The sequence below is a fragment of the Anoplophora glabripennis genome, unplaced genomic scaffold (genome assembly GCF_000390285.2).
Source record: "Anoplophora glabripennis isolate ALB-LARVAE unplaced genomic scaffold, Agla_2.0 scaffold524, whole genome shotgun sequence".
Lineage (NCBI taxonomy): Eukaryota > Metazoa > Arthropoda > Insecta > Coleoptera > Cerambycidae > Anoplophora > Anoplophora glabripennis.
The window spans coordinates 284,750-297,617 of record NW_019416606.1 but is presented as its reverse complement, the minus strand read 5'-3'; positions in this window follow the sequence as shown (position 1 = coordinate 297,617).

Here is a 12,868-nt window from a genome sequence, read left to right as displayed (position 1 = left end):
TATTTAAGAAATATCTCCGGAAAATAAGAACAATTGCCAGAAAACCTTTATATTGTAATTTCCGCAGAATAAAGATATTTTTTGGAACAGTCCAAGTCTTATTCCAATGTATTTTGACACACTCGATAAGAATTTGACACTAGTTATGTTTCGTGGCTCCTTCTATATCAGTACTTTTAAAAAGACCAGAAATGATTAAAGCCTCAGTTTGACTATTTTCTAATCTTGAATGGAAAAATTAAAATTTCAAACAGTTTCTTAATTTGTAATGTACTGTTTTGTCCTCGGAACGACCTGGGTATTGGGGTTTCAAACTCTTTTCGAACTGCTGTCTTCAGTTTATCTCTTTATTAACCGACAGAAGTCTGCGTTGGTATCTTACAACAATTTCTTTTAAGGCTTCCAAAAGATACGGCTGAATTTTTGGCTGCGGCACTAAAGAATTGAAGATTGTTAGTGCCAGGAACGAAATCAACTTTTTACATCGAAAAATGGAGAGAAGTTCTTTAGTAAAGAAGACAAAGACTGATTGGTGTACTGTACAGATGTTCATGGTTTAATGAACGAATTGAAATCCAACGTTTACAAATCTGATTGGAGATTGTTCATAGAATCTTCCAAACAGAGTTTGATGGCGGTTCTGCACAATGTAAATAAATACGGTTGTATTCCTATTGTACACTCAACCACATTAAAAGAAATTAATGCAAAATTAAATATGCAGAGTATAATTGGCATGTCTGTGGTGATTTGAAAATTATATCAATCATTTTGGGGCAGCGGTCAGGATTTACCAAGTATGCCTGCTTCTTGTGTCGAGACCGAAACAATCACTACAAAAAGAAACAATGGCCGACGAGAGAAGTACTCAACCTCGGAAATCACAATGTTCTAGAGCAACCTTTGAACGAAAATTCGAATATGCTCCGTTCCATAAATAACTTGAATTGATGAAACAATTTGTCAGGACTTTGCATATAAACAAAAATTGTTTCCTATTCTTATCTAGTCAGTTTCTGAATTTAAGTGATGAAAAATTGAAAGAAGGCATCTTCGACGGACTTCAAATCCGATATATATTTTACCATGAACATTTCATAACGACAATGGGAGATATAGAGAGAGCAGTGTGGCTGAGTTTGCGCAATGTCGTTTTTCCAATGGAGATTACAAAACTTTCAATGGAGCTTTATTTCCAGCTTTTCCCAAAATACTTATATAGCCAGGAAGGCCCAGCGTGTCAAAATACATTGGAATAAAGGCGGGTATCCACTTGTGGCAATGCTCCGTAACGTAACAACCAACATGTTACGGCCTGTTGCAAAAGGTGACATGGTTCGCTGCGAAAGTATGTGTGGTTTTGGTCGTATCATTCATTTCATAACGTAACAAAATAAGGTTACGAGACGACACAGGAATATAAACTCGCAGTATGAACTTGACTGCAATAATGGATTCGTCACTACAATTGCGGTTAGCAGCAGCGTCATATATTTTTATTCATCATACAATTTTGAAGAATAAGAAACGGAAATCTCCGTAAATCTTTTCCTTACTCCACTCCATGGCACAAACACAGTAAGACACACTCTTCCTAGTCACTGAAGAAAACAGACTGACCCCAGACCATATAAAAAAGACTGACGAAACAAAAAATAAGACAAAATCACACGTGCAATAGGCAACGTTACGGCCAAAAGGGTAAGCCCGTCTCAACATGTGGCAGAAAGTACTGTTGCATTCCTTTGATGCGACGACTAAAAACCGACAACTGATGGTTTGTCCCGGATTTGTTACGCGTGTCAAATTTGTTACACGTACCATGCAACAATTTTCTGTCTCCACTAGCTGTAATGTAACATGTTCGGTATTACGTTACGGGGCATTTGACACAAATGGATACCCGCCTTAAAACTTCATCCAGTTCATATTTTGATAAACGATTTTTTTGGGATTTTCAGCTGTTTTTGCGATTTATTAAAATCATGTAGGTTTGTTTTACATGCTACTATTTTCAGATGTATATTGAATAAAAAAACGCATCGGAATAAATCTAGGAAGTACTTGTTAGGAAAATTTAATTCAAAGGATTTTAGACCTAGATAGGAGTCAAATCTTTGATACCTTTTCGAATGCGTTCAGATAGGGTCGTCCTCATATGAAATGTTGTACAAGATGTTTCATAATTAGTTTGTCAAAGTTTATAATTAGTTTCAAGGGCAAAAACAAGAAAAAACTTAACATGGGCTCAAAAGGGCTTCCTAAGAAAGCCGCAACCCTTTGAGGGTACGGATTTGAGGATGGTTTTTGTTCAAATTGAAATATTAGAGACCTACTAACTACATTATTCTGGTAGGTGGACAATAATTCCAAATATAATTTTGGTTTGGGAATAGGTCAGAACTGAGGGGAATTGTCCCATTTTTTGTGGGTAGTTTATTCCAAGTTTTATCATAAAATTTTACTTCCAACGTATCGTTTTCAAGTAAAATCGACTTAATAGTTCTGCCGCCCTACGGAAATGTCACAAATCGTATTAGCCTGACAAACTGCAGAAGAAAAATTTTAATAAACAGGTCGTAAAGTGCAAATGAACAGTACAAATTTTTATATAGGGTGTTTCAGTTCGAGTGAATCAAACTTTAACCACAAATAGAACTCAGTAAATAATTGCTTTATAAAGCAAGGTTCTAAGTCTCACCGTTGCACTGCACAGGGCCGTATTGGCCGGTTTTTAAAATCATATTATTTATGAAAACTTTGCTATGCTTATAAAGAATTGATTCAAATTTGGTGTGGTGTTAACATTTACACATATGCGTAATTTACTGTAAAATTTACAAATTTTTGTAGGTCAGTGGCAGGAATGGGTAGTAAAATGCGATTTTTTTACTCCAACTTCTATGGCAATGAACTAATGATCATTTGGGATTCATTTTTAGATTAAATTTAGACGATATTTATTTATTTATTTATTTATTATTTATTTATTTATTTATTACAATAAAATATCCAACGGGACAAAAGCCCAATTACAGGATAAGTAAAACTATGATAAAAAAACACAAAATAAAAAGATAAATAACTACATTAAAAACTCGACACCTATATGACAAAAGTATAAATCATACAAACTTAAAAAGGAATAGGTCAAACGCAAGAAGCAAGAAAAGCTACAAAAAACAGCGCTTCACATCAGCAAGTGTGCATGAAAATATGTTCAAAACATTTTCAACGGCACGATAATTATATATCATTTGATACAATGGAGATTTTAACAATACATTGGTACGGGCTTGAGGTAGAAGGAATGCATTGCTAAATCGATTGTTAAGCCTAGGCACCCTAAAATTCAAATACGCCAGCAAAGCATCGGAAACAACTAAATAATGTACAATCTTAAAGAGAAGCCGTACACAACACATTTGACGCCTCGAAATTAGGCTTTGCAATTCGAAACGGTTATAAAATATAGCCTGTTGTGTTCCTCGCGCAGGATAAACACCGTCCAATATAAATGCTGCCGACTTGAAAAATCTTCTTTGAACCATTTCCATCGCGGAAATCTGAAATTCATAGATCGGACTCCATATGACAGAGCCATATTCAAGTTTAGATCTAATGAAAGTTATATACAATAATCTAAGCGATGTAGACTCTTTAAAATCCCTTGCATTGCGCAGAATAAACCCCAAGTTCTTATAGGCCCGAGATATGCAGTCCTCCATATGACGCGCAAACCTAAGTTTTGAATCAAAAATAATTCCCAGATCCTTTACAAAATCAGGCCTCTCGAGCACACAATCGTCAAGCATGTAATTAAATAAAATTGGATTTAATAAGCGATAAAAAGACATTACTCTACATTTGGATGCATTTAAGGGTAATCTATTGTTATTACACCAATTGCTGAAGGTCAAAAGATTGTTTTGCAGATCGTCACAATCATTAGGGCTGTCAATTCTACGGTATAATTTGACGTCATCAGCATACAGAAGGTAATGCACATTTAGATCTTCAACAATGTCATTAATGAACAACACAAATAAAAGAGGGCCCAATATCGAACCCTGAGGAACACCAGACGTCTGAGAGAACTTGTTCGATCTGAAACCTCGAAATTGGACAAACTGATACCGATCAGATAAATATGATCTAAATACACTCAACAAGTCGGTGCCAAACCCAAATCGATTAAGCTTCTGCAAGAGCAACGCATGATTAATCTTATCGAAGGCTTTAGAGAAGTCCGTATAAATGACATCCACCTGACCCCCTCGATCTAGAACTTCAGATATAAATTGTGTTTTACATACCAGATTAGTAATAGTAGATCTACCCTGAACAAAACCATGTTGTTCAGATACAATCATATTAGATACATGATGCATAATATGTGAATGCAAGATTACCTCCAGTACCTTGCAGAAATTACATAAAATCGAAACAGGTCTATAATTAGCAAAATCATTTTTAGCTTCTTTTTTATAAATGGGTGTAATTCTTGACAATTTCCATAGAGTGGGAAAGTTACCCGATGTTAGTATAAGTCTAAACAAAATCGCCAAAGGTTTACAAAACACCGCTGAGCAGTCTCTGACAAGAAAGGCTGGGATTAAGTCAGGTCCCATGCACATATTAGCTTTAATCCTTTTAATGGCAGCGAGTACATCCGACTCAGAAATGCTGGGTTTATGAAGAACAGAAATATGTGCATCATCAAACAACACATCGACATTGTCTACGGAATCAAAAGCGTTAGAGAAGAAAGTAGCAAACGTATTTATAATATCCTGCGGATCATCAATGTTAACATTATTGAGTGTCATGGTAGATGGAATAGATGTAGTACCACGCTTAGAATTTATGTATGACCAAAAAGTATTTGGATTAGTTTTCAGCGAACGCTCAGCATCAGAAATGAAATTAGTATAGGCAATGCTCGCCCGACTCTTAAAAGAAGCTCTAATATTTTTGAATTCTTCATAATCAAAAGGAGATCTAGTGGACTTATACAGTTTATATGCCTTGTTTTTACTTTTCCAAAGTGAAATAACTTCTCTTGTGAACCATCTAGGAAATTTCCTATTATAGTTTGAAAATTTAGTCTTGGGAACATGTTTCGTTAAAATATCATTCAATATATTATAAAAAGTTTCAATAGCATTGTCTACATGTGTAAATGAAGATATTGTTGCAATTCGGCCTTTTGCCATTGAGGAATTAAAAATTTTTCTAGATGTTAACGTTAGTAATAGAGATTCTACAGTTAAATTCACTTTAGAAATATAAAAAAATATGCTTTACACTTTCTAGATGTTTTAATTATAAAAATGCATCATTCTTTTGAAGCAGGTACATATTATATGAAACTGTTGCACAAAAGAATGTATGATGATTAATTATCTCAAAAATTTTAATCAATGATGAAATTCACAAAAAAATGTACTAATAAACAGTCAAGATCCTGGGAATTTTTATGACATTTTTAGAATATTGAAAATAAAACAAACTCGGCAAGATTAAAAGGAATTACCTATACAGGCTGATTCAAAATTCAGTACAAAGAATTTAGGGGCTATTTTTTGGTCAAAACAAGACTTTTTTTCCTATAAACGTGAGTCCACAAATGCTTAGTTTTCGATATGCAAGGTGTTACAGTTTTTTATTTTTTCGGTTTTTTTAGGAATAATTTCCAAACAGATTTAAATGTTAGTATAAAACTTGAGTTCCGGAGTTTTTTTTAGGATGATTTTAAATATGTAATTGCTTTTGACGCTGCTTGTAGAGGACGACACCTATAAGGGTACGCTTGAAATTGGCAAACTTTTTTGCTACCCTCGACAATGACGTTTCGTATTAGTGCGTTTATTATCCTATCAATTTTAAGCAAATAAGGATTCTTGGTCGAAATCCCTCAGACCAACCGTTTCCGATTGTCTGATGAAGAGTTAAATGCACATCATATTTTCAAATTTTATTAACTATTTACGGAGAAAAATTTTAAAATTTATTTTCACCATCTAACCAGTAATGCAATGATCTTGAATTTTAGCTCTTTATATTTTTTTAATACAACTAACCGTTTTCGAGAAAATCACTGCTAACTAAACAGTAGCACTGTCACTAGTCTTATTTGTCCCTAAATTCTTTGTACTGAATTTTAAATCAGCCTGTATAATGAAAATGAAAATTCCACATATTCGTGCATTATCGAAAAAATTGAGAAGAATAGGTAACAACAATATTTGAACAGTTTTTCAAACAACTAATTCTTTAGGGACTTTTTGTCTGAATAATGATAATCAAAATTCAAAAAATTGCATTATTACCATACATTACCTTATGAATGATGTGAAGTTGTAGATACCTCTCGATATGTAAAGAATAGATAAACCCAGTGGTTTGAGAAAACAGAAATTTGCGAAAATGGTTACATAATTCAATGAGTCGCACTAAATGACGTCACAATACGTTCTTGATCATGTCACAAAATTTAAATCCTTACATGATTTTGAACATCTATAAATAATAATTTGTGTCATTAAAGAAATTAATTTTTTCGCCACTGCAAACCCACGCACTTTTAAAAGAAATTAAATTTTCATTCAAGTTGTCTACTAGAGCTTCAGAATAATCAGTTTTAGAATTAAGAGTGTTTTTAAGGTTAAGAAATTACATTACGTCTACGTCTGGAATCAACTTCATCCACTTTAATATCCTCAATTGCAATTCTTATTGACTACAAAAAAATTAAAGGAGTAATAAAAAAAATTAATATCAAATGATGTCTCTAACAGTGGAAACAGATACACAAAATTGAAACTATTAAACATATTTCAAAGTGACCCTAAATTTTATTTTACTTTACTTTAAAAATGTTTTAGGCATTTGTCTGTTTTTTTTTCATTGAGATTTTTGGTCATACAAAAAGTTCCATAAACTCAGAAAAGGTGGTTAAAAAAATTGAAAAAATTCATACATAGGTTTTTTGGGTCTCCGAGTCCGATGTCGGTTAACCTCTATCACCTCATGTCCAAGGTCATTTAAAGGTTAAAGTAAGAATAGAAGGTACAAAAAATTGGAAAAAATGTCTACGAATACTTATCTGTCTATTTTTGTCTGTTTATCTGTCAGCCTTTTTATTTGCACTCCTGGTTTGTTTGCTTGTTAGTCTGTATTTATCGTCCACCTGTATTTTCTCTCTGTCTATCTACCTGACATCCTGCCTTTCAACCTGCCTTTCTGTCGGTAATCTTCCTGTCTGACTAAATGACTAAATGTTTCTATCTGTCTGTTTTTCTGCCACCCTCTATCTAAGTGTCATATGAATCTGAAACTTCATGTTCTCTATTCTCATCTTGATCGGCTCCCAGAAAATCTGCATTCCAGGAACAACGTAAGCGTTCTCGCCCAAATTTCGATTAATACACTTATGCTGAGAGAAGCTAATTTATTTGTTGAAGGCTTTCAGAAGTTTTTTTTAATCTAGTTTTTGTACAATAACGCAAACCGGGAAAGGATGGTGGGCAGAGGTAAGAAGACAAACTGACAAGGAGGCAGACAGTCAGCGGATATTTATACAGAGGGTGGTAGAAAAACAGACAGATAGAAACATTTAGTCATTTAGACATACAGGAAGATAGACAAAATTACCGACAGGAAGACAGGATGTCAGGTAGATGGACAGAGAGAAAATACAAACTAGCAATGAGCAAACAAATAGGTATGCAGATAAACATACAAATGCAGGCAGGTGGGCATTCGTAAAAAATTTTCCCAATTTTTTTCACCTCCTATTCTTACTTTAATCTTTAAACGACCTTGAACATAAGGCGATAGAGCTCAACCGACATCGGATTCAGTCAGCGAACCAACAAACCTATGTACGAATTTTTTCAGATTTTTTTCAACCACCTTTTCTTAGCTTGATCCTCAAATGACCTTGAACCTGATGTGATAGAGCTTAACCGACCTCGGCATCGGAATCAGCGACCCCAAAAATCCTTGAGTACCTAGGTAGAGTCCGGTGTTTTTTTTTCAAACTAAATGTTGACCTGTATTATTGTTTTACTTTTTTCACAGGTGGGAAAGTACCCAAAAACACAGAGAAACAAGTATTATATATTTTAAAAACCTTATTCTTTTATATCTAAAAAAAAAGAATAGAGATATTTGGAGGGGGGCCTATGATCTTGTAAAGGCGGATATCCATTTGTGTCAAATGCCCCGTAACGTAACACCGAACATGTTACGTTACAACTAGTGGAGACGGAAAATTGTTGCATGGTACGTGTAACAAATTTAACACGCGTAACTAATCCGGGACGAACCATCAGTTGTCGGTTTTTAGTCGTCGCATCAGGGATGCAACAGTACTTTCTGCCACATGTTGAGACGGGCTTACCCTTTTGGCCGTAACGTTGCCTATTGCACGTGTGATTTTGTCTTATTTTTTGTTTCGTCAGTCTTTTTTATATGGTCTGGGGTCAGTCTGTTTTCTTCAGTGACTAGGAAGAGTGTGTCTTACTGTGTTTGTGCCATGGAGTGGAGTAAGGAAAAGATTTACGGAGATTTCCGTTTCTTATTCTTCAAAATTGTATGATGAATAAAAATATATGACGCTGCTGCTAACCGCAATTGCAGTAACGAATCCATTATTGCAGTCAGGTTCATACTGCGAGTTTATGATCCTATGTCATCTCGTAACCTTATTTTGTTACGTTACGGAAAAAATGATACGACCAAAACCACACATACTTTCGCAGCGAACCGTGTCACCTTTTGCAACAGGCCGTAACATGTTCGTTGTTACGTTACGGAGCATTGCCACAAGTGGATACCCGCCTTAACAGTTCTGCGCGGGTATTACGAACGTCCTCAGAGGCAGTTACATAAAGTTTTCTCGAGGGAAAACTCTCCGTCTTGGCCTTGTTAATTTATTTTTTTGAAACGCGCCTTATTTATTCGGTAATTAACGTTCCCATCGTCCGCCCCCTCCTCCCGGCTAACAGGTCGTCGCCGCGGCTCGTCCCGAGTGTTGCGCCGCCATATTTCAAACGGGAACCGCCGGGTCGCTGCCGCAGATATCACCAGACGTATTAAAAATAATGAGGCCGTAACTAATGGGAAATTTTCCGAGCAACCGACTCCGGGGGGCAGCGAGACGCTGCCGGATCCCACGTCTGATTTTCAGCCGGCGCGAATCCACTTCTAACCGATTAATTAAGGTGAGACGGGGGGCGGCAGGGGGGTATCGCGTTACACGCGCGCGGGGGGTACGGTCCCGAAACGCGTAACTCCTGGATGAGAATATTATCCGGTTTATTCCAGGCGGACGTTCTCAAACTCTTCTTACATTTTTGGTCTTGGGAGGGCGTGTTGGTTTAATTAAAGTTAAGAGTAATTTTAATGCGGAACAAAATTAGGAACGTTCTAAATCAAAACCAGAACCGTCCAAAACTAAAACACGTTAAAGAAGTACATTCTGGTCAAAGAAGTCATATTTTGAACGTTACCGAATTGTTTTTTCAGCTATTTTCTGAATAAATCTATAGTAGGATCGTATTCGATGCAAAGTAGAGCAAAAAGTTGTCGGTTTTTTATCAAAGGAAAATCGTGTCATCATTTTCAGGCGGCGTAAGATGAACCATTTCAAATTTAAAATGAAATTGAATGTTAAATTTGAAATATCGCCGCATACGCACTGTGTTCTGGTAGTAGCTGTAGTCGCCCAGGTGCATCGAGTGTACGAAGTGGTCGGTTGTACGTCAAATACTAACCTGGCGAGCTTGGTCGTAAATCAGAGAGTGCCTCCAAAAAAACAAGTAAACAACAGTGGCGCGTACAGAGGTAAAATGTAGTACATATGTGGAATGTAAAAACAAATTGGATTTATTACATTATTACATTTATTACAATATTACATATTGGATTTAATTACATTAAAAATAAATAGTTTATGAGAATAAAGGAATTTTTGTAGGAACAAGGGTGCCAGACGTGAACTGATCCCTTTGTCCCTTCATAATGTATAAAGAAATTATTAAATTTCTAAAACCCTTAAAAGCGTATGGCACTGGATCCCTTGACAGGCAATGATTTATTACTTTGCATCGAATATGATCCTACTATAAGAGTGTTCAAAAACAGAACTGAGACTGTTCAAAACACTATAAAATTCATTCTTATGAAGAACGAAAGTCATGGTCATATTCTGACTGAGAACATCCAGTTGAATTGATTAAAACTGATTGTGAGAATAACTTTAGTGCGGATTTTAAGTATTTTAGAGAACAATGCTAGGAACGCCCTAAGAACAGAACCGCGCGTAACTAAATAGTTCTTTCAGTTTTGTTCTTGAAAGGATATGCTCAGAGAAGCGAATTGATTTGTTGAAGGCTTTCAATTTTTTTTTAATCTAGTTTTTATACAATCACACAAAACCGAGAGAGGATGGTAGGCAGAAAGGTAAGAAGACAAACTGACAAGGAGGCAGAGAAACTGTTAGTGGACATTTAGACAGAGGGTGGTAGAAAAACCGACAGATGGAAACATTTAGTCATTTAGACAAACAGGAAAATAGACAAAATTACTGACAGAAAGGCAGGATGTCAGGTAGATGGACAGAGAGAAAATACAGGCGGACGATAAATATAGATTAACAATAAGCAAACAAATAGGTATGCAGGTAAAAAGACAGACAGATAGACAGACAAAAGTAGGCAGGTGGGCATTCGTAAAAATTTTTTCCAATTTTTTTCACCTCATATTCTTACTTTAACCTGTAAGCGGCCTTGAACATAAGGTGATAGAGGTCAACCGACATCGGATTTAGACTCGGCGAACCACCAAACCTACGTATGATTTTTTCAGATTTTTTCAACCACCTTGTCTTGTAAAGAAATACATTCTTGTCGAGATCAAAAAGCACATAGTCACGTTGTGACCAAGACTATTCTATTTATTTATTTTAGGAATCGCGCGCGTAACTAAATAGTTCTTTCAATTTTGTTCTTGAAAGCATATTGAATTCCTAAAACAGGATAACGAAATACATTCCTGTTAAAACGCAGTCACATTCCGTCCGAGAATATTCCATTTGTTTCTGCATTATTGCGAACGTTCCCAAATCGTTCGTTCAGTTTTATGCCTCAGGACAGTGTTGAATTGATTAAAATTTAATGAGGAACAAGGAACTCCATTCTTGTCGAGAACAGAGAGTACATAGTCATGTTCTGATCGAAAACCTCAAATTTATTTCAGGAATCACGAACTTTCTAGAGAGACACTGAAAACTACACTTTTATTTTTATTTTTGGGAGACGTTTCTAATATGCGAGGTATCCCAGACCAGCCTTCCACCCCTTGTAAAATCCAAAGTACATGGTTATGTGAAAAATGATTCAGATGTAAGTTACTGGTCTCCAAAAGGCACATATTGCCGTGACCTTGAAAGTCATTGTCAAGGTCATTTCAAGATCAAATTAGTTTTTTTTAATGGAAACCCTTCCTTATTTTCAACCCCGGACTCGGAAAGAGCGGAAAATTCTACGTTGAGATGATGTATCATGTGTGGGGTCTATTTGAGATTGAATCTTTCCATCCAATTGACTCCGCAAAGTTAAGGTTTATCAAAAAATGTCAGATAAACGTTGAAACATTTTGAAAATACATGTTTTGACAATTTTCAAGGTCATTTCATGGTCAACTTCGATTTTTTACGTAAACCCTCATTCTTAATTCTGGATTCGGAAAAAGGAAAATTGTAGGTACGTGACCTACAAATAAATCGGGGAAAATAACTACGTACCTAGGTAGATACATAATAATAACAGTAATGAAAAAAAAATCAGTTTGGCGAGATTAAAGTCTTTAATCGGAAAGCATAATACCTCGATTTTTCTTACAGTTGCATCTATCTCAATTACAATTAATGTGTAACATAATAACATAAAATCACTTTCAATGATAATAAGATAAAGCTGTTTTTTTATGTAATACCGCTGAAAAAGTACCCAGATACAAAAAGAAACCACGAACCTCTGTAATCAAACACTTTAGTGTTTTAACTGTGCTCCGCCTCGCAAAATAAACGCCTGCACTCTTCTTTCGAAGTCATCAACAGCTCGTCCAATTTCTGCAGCCTCTAGTGCAGGGGTCGGCAAGTAATTTTAGGTGGGGTCCGGATACTTTTGAAAATTTTTAACGAGGTCCAGAAAAAAAATTCATATTTCTAATTTTTTTAATTTAATTTGGACTCGAATTTAATCTGCTTACTAATTAAGAACTCAAAACACTCAAACAATTGTGAAATACTAGAAAAAATGATAAGATTGGCACTTAAACGTAAAAATCATTTTTTAAATAATTTATTTGAGTAATTTATACTTTCAAAAAATTTTTGGCGGTCCAGTATTTTACCTTCCGCGGTCCGGACCTGGACCGCGGTCCGCCAGTTGCCGACCCTTGCTCTAGTGACTCCGTAATTCTCTGAATCATGTTGGTTCTTGTCGTTCGGACGTTCACAGTAAACTAAATCTTCCTCACAAATAATAATCCAGGACTGTATGATCAGGGGATCGAGGTAGATAAATTGACGGGACCATATTTTCCGATATATCTGTTGAGGCACATATGATTCAAACTTTCTCGGCAGATAAGCGCCATAGGTATGTGAAGGGCATGCATCTTGCTGAAACCACATGTTCTGACGTAACTGTAATGGGAGATTTTCCAAGAGAACAGGTAACTGATTTTCATTGATGTCCAAGTATCCAAAGCCGTTCAGATATTGATTTAAAAAAAGGCTTCTATGACATATATTTATAGGAACTTTTCTTTTTAAAAACATGTGTTCTATCGCCTG